Here is a 12,223-nt window from a genome sequence, read left to right as displayed (position 1 = left end):
GTTATAACTAACCACAGTTAGTCACTATGCCTGGGTAACGACACACACACACACACACACACACACTTCCTTATCATGGGCCACACACACACACACACACACACACTTCCTTATCATGGGCCCCATCCTGGAACATACAGCTCTGGCAAAAATGAAGAGACCACTGCACAGTGTTATAAAAATCAGCTTCTCTACATGTCAGACAGCCATTCCATTGCAGTGTCAGTTGAATTCCAAAGTGTAAACAAACATGTAGCACAGACTAGGATTAATTTCCAAAAATGAACAAAAGATTTATTCGTATATACACACACAACAGAATCCCAATGTTGTGGCCTTTGTCAAGGTTATCTAATCAAAGGTACAAACAAAAAAATAAAATCAGAAAGCATAACAAAATAAAAGCAGGAAAAAAATATTCTGGTGACGTAATATATTCTATGAGATTTCATACAATGTGTTACAGAGGGTATTCATCATCCAGAGAATCCCAGGACTGAAAATTAAACAGAAATAGTATAAACACATTATACATATCAAGATATGACATACAAGTGTGATAATAGAACATCTTTGTTAAATGGAAAAATACAGACGCTAAACTGAAGCCACAAGTTTTTGCACTGGTCTTAGGCTACTTTCACACTTGTATTTTTGCGCACACAAACGCATCATGCGTTTTTGCAGGTTTTGGTGTTTTTTTTTAAAAACGCATTTTTTTTTTTGCACATACCAGTGGCACCCATAGACTAATGGGTGTTTTGCTGTAAAAAAAAAAAAAAAAAAAAAAAAAAAAACCACATTGCGTGCACATGCTTTTTTTGGGGCAAGTCGGACGCACAAAAAAAAATGCAACAGGATGCATTTTGTGCACCCAAGCGCACACTACAAGACACATGCGCACCCATGTAAAAGATAGAATGTGTTTTTTAACACAAGTGTGAAACCAGCCTTATATAGTCAGGTATCCTGAAAGTTATGTGGAAAAAAGAAAGAAAGAAAGAAAGAAAGAAAGAAAGAAAGAAAGAAAATGAATGGGTAGCAAAAGGAAAAAGAGGGAAGGAAAAGAAAAGTTGGAAATAAAAGGAAAGGGAAATGAAAGGAAAATGAGGGGGAAGATAAGGGTGCGATGATAGATGAAGAAAACATACCTGTAATGTGCCAATCAGGGAGAGAGTGCAATTTAGGTGAAATAGACAAGAGTGCAATCAATAAACATAAAAAGTGCCGCAAACGCAAGTAAAGGGAGATACAAGATAAATACCTTACACAGAGAAAAGGGAACACAGGACAGCCTCTGTGGAGGGCATCTGGTGTGTGGAGAGCCCATAACCAGGGTTTAGGTAGGGAGAAATGGCTATCAGCTGAGAGCCAAGAGGCACACACCACAACATGGGGGGGGGGGGGGAAACCTAAGGGAAGTGAGTTAAGGAGGTACCTGAAGTGTAGATATCAGACCTAAAAAAAAAAAAAAAAAAAAAAAAAAAAAAAAAAAAAAAAAAAAGTGGGGTTACTGGGGTAAGAAAAGCGAAACCACGGTATATTATTACATATGGTCAAGGCTTATAATAAGAGACAGGATTAATAGAGGACCCCATACTCTATTCAAGGGTTTTCAGTGTATAAATCCAGTAAGCCTCTCTTTGAGTTTCTGTTTCCTATCTCCCCCTCACTTAGACAAAGGAATATGATCAATGACCTTTTAATGCAGTCGTGCAATCTTATGATTAAGAGATATAAATGGGCAGGAATAGGCAACATAGACCACTTACACCAGATGGTAAATTTATGTTGTGAGATGCGGTCCTGGATATGCTGGGTAGTTTCATCAACATACCCGAGACCGCACGGACATTTGACGAGTCACATGTATAAAAACCTCTAACAGGAAATTTTTTTTCCTGATCTTGTGTGAAAGAATCACCCTTTGTGATGTTTGAACATTGCAAACAATGTAGACATGGAAAGGTGCCCCTGCATTGTGTGGCAAGAAAAGTTTGTGACATATCTGTACTTGGGGAGCCAACGTCAGCTCTGACCAACAAGTTCATCAAGTTAGGGGTTTATGGCACACGAGTGGTGGGTTCTGGAACTCTCGTATCTGTGGATATGCGTTGCCCAGTAATATCCCCAGTGTTTTCGGATAATCTGACGGAAAACACATGAATGATTGTAGGTTTTCACAAAAGCGATTCTTGGGCCATCGGTCTGTCTAAATGTGGAAGAGGAGATGTTCAAAAACAAAACTGAACAACTACGAATTCTATGTTTAGCTTTCATTTTGTCCAGACGCAAGTCACGTGTGAAGTGTCTGAAACAATGTGGTTAACCCCCACAGAACTGGGACCTCTTAATATGTGTCAGGTGACAGCTAGAGAAGTGGCGGAGGCTGTTCCTATTGGTACACTTAACATAAGGTCAGTGGATAAATATCCATTCTCCATGATGGATACATTTGTGTCCAAAAAGTTAATGATTTCATTAAAATGCATGGTAAAGGAAAGCTTCTCCACATAGCCATTTATCTCCAAATGAAACCTAGCCCAAAAAAAAAAAAAAAAAAAAAAAAAATTATATATCTCTTCCAAAGCAGGACATGCTATTGGAAGAGGGAATTAGTATGGATATAGTCCGATTCAAACTGTGCCATAAAGATGTTAGTGTACGGAGGCGCGATGTTTGATTCCATCGCAGTCCGTTGTATGAAAAACTTATTGTGAAACATGAAAAAATTCCTAGTAAGGATATTAGTGAGAAGGGAAATGCAGAATTGTTTCTTGTCCTCAGAAAAGGAGGTTACCTTATCCAAAAAGTTTTGACTGCATTGAAGTTCACGGCATGCTCAATATTGGTGTACAAACTATTAATGTCAAATATATAATTGGAAGGAACTTTGCCAAGAGTACTGATAAATGACAAAATGAGATCCATCATACCTGCGTGATGCAATATGGGACATTAGAGGAGAAAGGATCTTTTCAAGAACCAAAGCAAGTGGGGACAACAGGGAATTAGTCGAGGCCACAATGGGTCTACCTGGAGGTAGAGCAAGATTTTTGTGAATGTATACAGAACCGGTACAACAGGATGCAAGTTAAGAAACTCGCTCAGTTTTGTGTCATTCACACCAAGGGACCTAAAGTGATTGATCGTTACACGTGTATCACTTGAGATAGAAAAGGTGGGATCTCTGTCAATAGAAGTATAAACATCATGGTCAGCTAATTGTGCATGAATTTCAGATACATAGTAGTCCTTAGGGCAAAACGAGAGCCCCTTTTGAGGCACGGTCAATTCTGGTGGAGATAGTATACAACACTTCATCCTATAGCCCAATAGGTTAGACGTACCTGTGATCATGTCTGCATCTGTGAAGGTAACCCGCTGTTTCCCCTTTCCACATTTCCTCTTGGATACCGTTTCCTGAATCCTCTGCCCCGTCTTGGTTCTAAAAAATGTGCCGAGTTTCTTGTACCCTCACTGTCCGAGCTCACAGAAGCTGATGAATCCCATCTTCTATAGGATATATGCTCCCTAGAGGAATTGCTGTAATTCCACCTGTACACCTGATCACGCTGATAGTCATCAGCATCCCTTAGGAATTTCGTTCTCTTGCGTTCCTGTAAGTAAGATTGAAATTCCGAAACAGTTTCATCGGTCTGGGTTTTAATTTTAGTAAACTCTTCTGTAGATAGGGTGTTGCAAAGTTGCTGTCGTATACTATCCACTTCAGCTTCAATGGTAGTGATCTCTTTCTCTAAAAATTCAATCGTGAGTAAAATCAAGTCCATAGAGCATTTATTCAAAATGGCTTCAAACTTAGAGCAAAAATCAGGCTTGTCAGAAAATAGGGTGGGTCTTATCGAGACTCTGAGTCCCCTAGGGATCCGCTCAACTTTGTGGTATTCAGCTAGAGTGACATAGTGAAGTTGTAGAGCCATCTTCTTCTTGGAGGCCTTCTCAAAATCCCTCGACCGTACTTGGTCAGCAGGAGTATGCAAAAAATGACCCGATGCCTTCACTTGGGCAATAATAGCATCTGCTTCAGATTGGCTAAAGGACAACGTATTGAAAGACATAGTGTCCAGAGAGCAAAGACCTAAAAAAGTTAACTTGAATATGGCAATTAATAAAGGAATGCTCAAAAAAAGCGTGCTGACAGGAAAAAAAAAAAAAACCTGTAGCACAGACTAGGACTGAATTGCAAAAATGAACAAAATATTTATTCGCATGTACAACAGAATCCCAACGTTTCAGCCTATACACAGCCTTTGTCAAGGTTATCTAAACAAAGGTACAAAAGAGAAAAAACAAACATCAGAAAGCATTACAGAAAGAAATTATACTGTATATACTCGCATATAAGCCGAGATTTTTAGCCTTTTTTGGGCTGAAAGTCCCCCTCTCGGCTTATACGCGAGTCATACTGGGGGATCGGCGAGGAAGGGGGAGCAGGGGTGTCAGATCATACTGACCCCCCTGTTGCAGTCACTGCAGCCCTCCCCCCCCCCCCACACACTTCTCCCATGGTCTCAGGCACCGTCCTTCAGCAGTCACTTCTTTTTAACATATTTATTAATGACCTTGTAGGGGGCATAGAGAGTAGAATTTCAATATTTGCAGATGACACTAAACTGCAGGGTAATTAATACAGAGGAGAACAATTTTATATTACAGGAGGATTTATGTAAACTAGAAGCTTGGGCTGATAAATGGCAAATGAGCTTTAATGGGGATAAATGTAAGGTCATGCACTTGGGTAGAACGAACAAGTTGTATAATTATGTGCTTAATTGTAAAACACTGGGCAAAACAGTCACTGAAAAAGACCTGGGTGTATGGGTGGACGACAAACTCACATTCAGTGGCCAGAGTCAAGCAGCTGCTGCAAAGGCAAATAAAATAATGGGATGCATTAAAAGAGGCATAGATGCTCATGAGGAGAACATAATTTTTCCTCATTTTTCATCGTTTTTAAGAAATCTCAAGATGGAAGAGGCCAGGAGCCATTTGGTGAGCTGCATTTCTTGCTACATGTTCACAGACTTACCAGTGGAAAAGCCAAACTTCACATGCCACAAATGCAAGCTTGTGTCCCTGTTGGAGGAAAAGTTGCAAAATCTCGAAGAGAGGTTAGCTACGTTAAAGATCATTAAGGAAGGTGAAGAGTTCTTGGACAGAGCAGAATTATCTCTTCATGTTACAGAAAGAGAAGAAATTCGAAGTGCACCTGAAGAAACAGAGGAATGGAGACATGTGACCCAGAGAAGCAGGAGGCAGTCAGCACCCATACTGCTCAGAAACCAGTACCAGGCTCTCATGCAGGAAAACGAAGAAATACATCAGGATAAGACTTTGCCAACAAACAGCAACCTTGTACGCCCTCAGAGTCCTCCTGGATGGAGAAAGAAAAATGTTGTGAAGAAGAAACGGAGAGTGGTGGTCATGGGGGATTCCCTGTTGAGAGGAACAGAGGCCGATATCTGCAGACCGGATATAACTTCAAGAGAAATGTGCTGTCTTCCAGGTGCAAAAATTAAAGATGTGTCTGACAGGATATCAGGACTCTTCAGACCTACAGATGACTACCCATTCCTGCTACTACATGTGGGGACAAATGACACCGCAAGAAATGACCTGGAAACCATCTGCAGAGACTTTGAAGACTTAGGCAAGAAAGTGAAAGAACTGGGAGCACAGGTGGTCTTCTCTTCCATCCTCCCAGTGGATGGCCATGGAACAAGGAGGTGGAATAAGATTCTGCAGGTGAACAACTGGCTACGTCGATGGTGCCGTCAGCAACGATTTGGATTTCTGGATCACGGAGTGAACTACTTATACGATGGACTACTTGCTAGAGATGGGGTGCACCTTACGAAGACTGGAAAGCATGTATTTGGAAGTCGCCTTGCTACACTTGTAAGGAGAGCTTTAAACTAGTACAACATGGGAAGGGAAGCAAAAGACCAGAAAAAGCCATACACCTGACAAATGCTATTGAGAACTCTGCTATTAGAAGTGGAAGGCAAGAACAAAGACAAAAGAATCTAATTAATAAAAATATTGGAGAAAGAGAAACCAATCACAATGTAAAATGTTTCTATACTAATGCACAAAGCATGGGCAACAAACAAGGAGAATTGGAACTACTAACACAGGAAAAGAAATATGATGTCATTGGAATCACTGAAACTTGGTGGGACAATACACATGATTGGAACACAAGACTAGAAGGATACAACTTATTTGCAAGAAACAGACTTGATAAACGAGGAGGAGGTGTCGCATTGTATGTTAGAAACGCGTATATCTGCACAGAGATTGAAGCTTCAGAGACTGGGAGTTCTGTGGAAACTGTTTGGGTAAGAATACAAGGACAGAACAATGGAAAGGACACCATTGTAGGCATTTACTACAGGCTGCCTGTGCAAGCTGAAGATATGGATGAACTCTTTATGCATCAAATGGCCAAGTTCTCCAAAAAATATGACATAGTTGTCATGGGAGATTTCAACTATCCAGACATTTGTTGGGAATCTCTCTCAGGCAAAACTAACAGGTCAAGGAAATTCTTATCCTCTCTTGCTGACAACTTTATCTTCCAAAAGGTAGGGGAGAAAACAAGGGGAACTGCTACCTTGGATCTAATCCTTATAAACAGGGAGGAAATGGTTGAGGAGGTAAAAGTGGCTGGGACCCTAGGAGGTAGCGACCATGCTATTTTAGAATTTTGGATAACTAGAGGCGGAAGACCTGTGAAGACTCAGACGTCAAGGTTAGATTTCAGAAAGGCAGATTTTAAGGGTTTCAGAAAGAGAATTGGAGGGATCCAATGGCTGGATATCCTTAAAGACAAAAATGTCCAGGAAGGATGGGAAATCTTGAAAAATGAAATTCTCAAAGCACAGTTGTTAACAATTCCAAAAAGAGGGAAGAATAGGAAGCATTTAAGGAAACCAGGATGGATGAACACAGAACTTAAGCACATGCTAAAAAGGAAGAAAAACATGTTTATAAAATGGAAAGAGGGAGGCATATCTAAAGAAGAATATAATGCTGTTTGCAGAACTTGCAGGGCACAAATCAGATTATCTAAAGCTGAAAATGAATTGAGGCTTGCAAGAGATGTCAAAAGCAATAATAACGGATTTTGGGGATATGTCAAAAGTAAAAGAAAAGTCAAAGATGCTATAGGATTTTTACAGGATGAAAATGATGAAATGGTAAGACAGGATGTTGAGAAGGCTGAACTTTTAAATTCCTATTTTGCATCTGTTTTCTCTCAGAAAGGAAATGTAACATCAACTGTTATTCACTGTCCTATTAAGGGAATAGAAGAATCCAGGATATCTATAAACAGAAAGATAGTAAGGAAACACTTAGCTAACCTAAATGAATTCAAGTCTCCAGGACCAGATGAATTACACCCCAGAGTACTGAAGGAGATAGCAGAAGAAATTTTTGAACCCCTCTCCATAATCTTTGAAAATTCTTGGAGAACAGGAGAAGTGCCAGAAGACTGGAGAAGAGCAAATGTTGTTCCTATCTTCAAAAAGGGGAAGAAGGTGGACCCAGGCAACTATAGGCCGGTGAGTCTGACTTCTATACCAGGAAAGATCTTTGAACAAATTATTAAACAACATGTATGTCAATACCTGGATAAGAATGAAGTGATTAAACAGAGTCAGCATGGGTTTGTAACTAATAAGTCATGTCAGACTAACTTAATTTCCTTCTATGACGGTATCACTGATTGGGTGGATCAAGGAAATGCTGTAGATATAGTATATCTAGACTTCAGCAAAGCATTTGACAAAGTATCTCATACAATCCTTATTGAAAAAATGACTAAGTATGGAATGGACAAGGCAACTGTTAGGTGGATTCATAACTGGCTTAGTGATCGGACCCAAAGAGTGGTCGTAAATGGCTGCACATCCAGTTGGAAGAATGTCTCAAGTGGGGTACCACAGGGCTCTGTATTATTCAACATCTTTATCAACGATTTAGATGAAGGAATTGAGGGTAATCTGATTAAATTTGCTGATGACACAAAGCTAGGACTGATAGCTAATACAAGAGAAGAGAGAGAGAGGATTCAAAAAGATTTAAATAAACTGGAGAAGTGGGCAGCAACTAACAGAATGATTTTTAACAGGGAGAAATGCAAAGTACTACATCTGGGCAATAAAAATGAAAAAAAGCATATACAGAATGGGAGGAATAAGGCTAAGTGACAGCACATGTGAAAAAGACTTGGGTATACTAATAGATCACAGACTGAATATGAGTCAACAGTGTGATGCAGCAGCAAAAAAGGCAAATGCAATTCTAGGATGTATTAACAGAAGCATACAGTCTAGATCACGTGAAGTCATTATTTCCCTCTACTCCTCTTTGGTCAGACCTCATCTGGAATATTGTGTCCAGTTTTGGGCACCACATTTTAAAAAAGACATCAACAAACTGGAGCAAGTTCAGAAAAGAGCGACCAGAATGGTGACCGGTCTGCAAACCCTGTCTTATGAGGAAAGGTTGCAGGATTTGGGAATGTTTAGTTTGCAAAAGAGAAGACTGAGAGGAGACTTAATAGCTGTCTACAAATATCTAAAGGGCTGTCACATTGTAGAAGGATCAACTTTATTCTCATTTGCACAAGGAAAGACTAGAAGCAATGGGATGAAACTGAAGCGGAGGAGACACAGATTAGATATTAGAAAAAAACTTTTTGACAGTTAGAGTGATCAATGAGTGGAACAGGCTGCCACGAGAAGTGGTGAGTTCTCCTTCAATGGAAGTCTTCAAACAGAGGCTGGACAGACATCTGACTGGGATGATTTAGCGAATCCTGCTTTGAGCAGGGGGTTGGACCAGATGGCCCAGGAGGTCCCTTCCAACTCTACGATTCTATGATAATTTTACCTCTATATGTCACTAGTGCGACCACACTTAGAATACTGTGTACAGTTCTGGTCTCCGGTGTATAAGAAAGACATAGCTGAACTGGAGCGGGTGCAGAGAAGAGCGACCAAGGTTATTAGGGAACTAGGGGGTCTGCAATACCAAGACAGGTTATTACACTTGGGGTTATTTAGTTTGGAGAATCGAAGGCTTAGGGGTGATCTTGTTACAATGTATAAATATATGTGGGGACAATACAAAGACCTTTCTAATGATCTTTTTACTCTTAGACCTGTGACGGGGACAAGGGGGCATCCTCTACGTCTGGAGGAAAGAAGGTTTAAGCATACTCACAGGCGCGGATTCTTTACTGTAAGAGCAGTGAGACTATGGAACTCTCTGCCATATGATGTTGTAATGAGTGATTCACTACTGAAATTTAAGAAGGGACTGGATGCCTTTCTTGAAAAGTAGAATATTACAGGGTATATACACTAGTCTCCTTAATATTGCGTTGATCCAGGGAGCTAGTCTGATTGCCGTATGTGGAGTCAGGAAGGAATTTTTTTCCCCAATGTGAAGCTTACTGTTGCCACATGGGGTTTTTTTGCCTTCCTCTGGATCAACATGTTAGGGCAAGTTAGGATAGGATATGGGTTGAACTAGATGGACAAAGTCTTCCTTCAACCTTAATTACTATGTTACTATGTTACATGGGAGACCACAGGGGCTGCTGTGACCAAGTCTATGCGATATTCACCTGTCCCCCGCTGTGGCCGCTCTGTCCTCACATCCCCTGGCTGTGATGTTCAGGTCAAAGGGCGTGATGAAGTAGTCAGTGCGCACCCTCTGCCTGAACAGTCTGACAGAGGGACCCGGAAGACAGAGCGACGTGCAGCAATGGGACAGGTGAATAACGCCAGTGCCAGGGTCCTGAGCCAGCGGTGACACTGGCACCTGTCCCCCATAGCACGCCAGTGTCCCCACCTGCTCAGGACACTGGCACCTGGCCTCCAGTGACGAGAGGCAAGCATTTTTTTTTTCTTCTCTAATTTGCAGCAGCAATATATAGGGCCTATTCTATGGAACATCTTATGGGGGCATAACCTTTATGGAGCAGCATATGGGGCATATTATTCTATGGAGCACCTTATTAGGCCACTAGATGGTGACCCAATTCTAAAGTATCGGGTATTCTAGAATATGTATGTAGTTTATTTATGAAGATTTAATAATGCACCCCCAATCCTGATATGCATGATACCCCTCATCCCCCTATCCTGGAATGCATGTCCTCTCACCCCCCCCCCCCCCCCCCCCTTTGCTGGTATGCATGGTCACCCTCACCCCTAGGAAACTGCACATATACAAAAAAAAAAAATAATTTTTATACTCACCCATCTTTCCTGTGGTCCAGCACTGTCCTGTTCTGCCAGAGGAGCCAGGAGGAGTGTGGCACTCGCGCCGGAATATGCACATGCCACGCTGTCCGGCACCATTTTCCTTTAGACACTACAAATGTGTCTTCAGGAAAATGATGCTGGATAGCGCTATGCGCATGCACGATTCTCACACACACGCCTGACCCGGCATCTTCCGGTCCCAGTAAGGCTTAGCGCAAAGGACCAAAGAGAGAGTGCAACGTAATCAGCAGTCTTTGGCGCAAAGCATTACTGGGACCACAATGCCGGGCGCATGGTTAGAGAAGGGAAGTCCAGGGGCCGTCAGAAGGCTAGTATCTCACCATTTTTTATTTTAATTCTATTTTTTTACAGATTAATGGTACCCAGAGGAGTCCCCTCCGGATCCTGGCTACCATCCACACGTTAGGCTGTGACCAATCAGTGAGGCAGGATTTCCGCTACAGATAATTATATAGTATTAACCTTTGTGCAGCATTATGTGGGGCCCATCATGAACTGTATGGATCATTATATGGGGCTCATGAGTCAATATGGATATTCAAAAACATTTAACCTACTGATGTTTCAATTTATTTTACTTTTATTGGTATTTTTAATTTTGAAACTTACCAGTAGCTGCTGCATTTTCCACAAGTCAATAAGTTCCCAGTTTTTTGTGGCAAAATTAGGGGGGGGGGGGGTTTGGCTTATACTCAAGTATATACAGTATTTTAGTGACACAATATATTCTATATAATACAACATGTTACAGTGGGGATTCATCATGACTCAGAATCCCAAGACTAAAGATTAAACAGAAGTAATATAAAACATTATCCATATCAAGATATGACATACAAGTGCACTAAACTGAAGCCACAAGTTTATGCACTGGTCTTAGGCCATGTGCACACGCTGCGGTTTTGGCCCTGCAGAACTGCAGCAGTCCTGCAGACATGGTACAGTACCATGTTAGCCTATGGGTTTTAAAAACCACAGTGCTCACGCTGCGGTTTTTTACTTGCAGAAAAGCTGCGTTTTTTTTTTTTCCGCAGCATGTCAATTGTTTCTGCTGCAGCTTGCCACCTATTCCATTGTCCAGGTGTTAAACCGCAGGTCACTTTACCTGCGGTTCCACAGGAAAAAACCCGCAGGTGAATCTGCAGTGTGTGCACATACCCTAATATATAGTCAGGTATCCTGAAAGTTATGTGAAAGAAAAAAAAAAAAAAAAAAAAAAAAAAAGGGGGGGGGGGGGGGCGCGCGAAAGGAGAGTGGGGAATAAAAGGAAAATAAGGGAGAGATGATAGATGAAGAAAAAAAATACCTGTAATGTGCAAATCAAGGAGAATGCAATCTAGGTGAAATAGACAAACAATAGAGTGCAATTAATAAACATAAAAAGTGCAGCAAACATAAGAAAAGTAAAGGGAGATATAAGATAAATACCTTCTATACTGAGAGCACCAGGAACACTGGCCAGGCTCCATGGAGAAGATCAGGGCATCTGGTGTGTGGCAAACCCATAACCAGAGTTTAAATAGGGAGAAATTAAGAGAAATGGCTATCAGCTGAGAGCCGAGAGGCACACACCATAAGGCTAAGGCCTCTTTCACACATCCGGTTTTTGCCGTCAGGCGTGATCTGGCATGTGTGTCAAAAAATGGATCCGGTGGTTTTTTCTGCCGGATGCGATTTTTTTCTCATTGATTATCACATGCGCAGGATCGCGCTGCATTTGCCTCCGTTTGTTCCGGTTTTTACCGGATCCGGCTGAAAATTCGTTTCCGGCGGACGGACACAACGCAAGCTGCAACTTTTTTTGTCTGGCGAAAAAAAACGGACATGCGCGGATGCGGCGCTTCCGGCTCAGTGGCTAAATGAAAGTCAATGATCAAATCCAGCCACCGGATCAGTTT

The 12,223-nt window shown here is 41.4% G+C and overlaps 1 long non-coding RNA gene across 2 annotated transcripts; it reads right to left on the bottom strand.

Moving 5' to 3' along the window:
• Positions 1 to 268: 268 nt before the first annotated feature.
• Positions 269 to 11,839, bottom strand: LOC141059078 (uncharacterized). Of its 2 annotated transcripts, XR_012222373.1 has the most exons (5): positions 11,754 to 11,839; positions 11,632 to 11,661; positions 3,351 to 4,284; positions 1,439 to 1,458; positions 269 to 496 (listed from the first exon to the last, which is right to left on the bottom strand). It is a non-coding gene; the product is annotated as an uncharacterized lncRNA (long non-coding RNA). The 2 variants fall into 2 exon arrangements; XR_012222374.1 differs by lacking the exon at positions 11,632 to 11,661 and having other exon boundaries at positions 11,754 to 11,831.
• Between the last annotated feature and the right edge of the window lie 384 nt (positions 11,840 to 12,223).

This window comes from Dendrobates tinctorius, unplaced genomic scaffold (assembly GCF_039654945.1).
Source record: "Dendrobates tinctorius isolate UK_male_01 unplaced genomic scaffold, ASM3965494v1 ptg000223l, whole genome shotgun sequence".
Classification (NCBI taxonomy): domain Eukaryota; kingdom Metazoa; phylum Chordata; class Amphibia; order Anura; family Dendrobatidae; genus Dendrobates; species Dendrobates tinctorius.
Note: the sequence above shows the minus strand (reverse complement) of the source record. Positions and strands in the feature narration are given on the sequence as shown.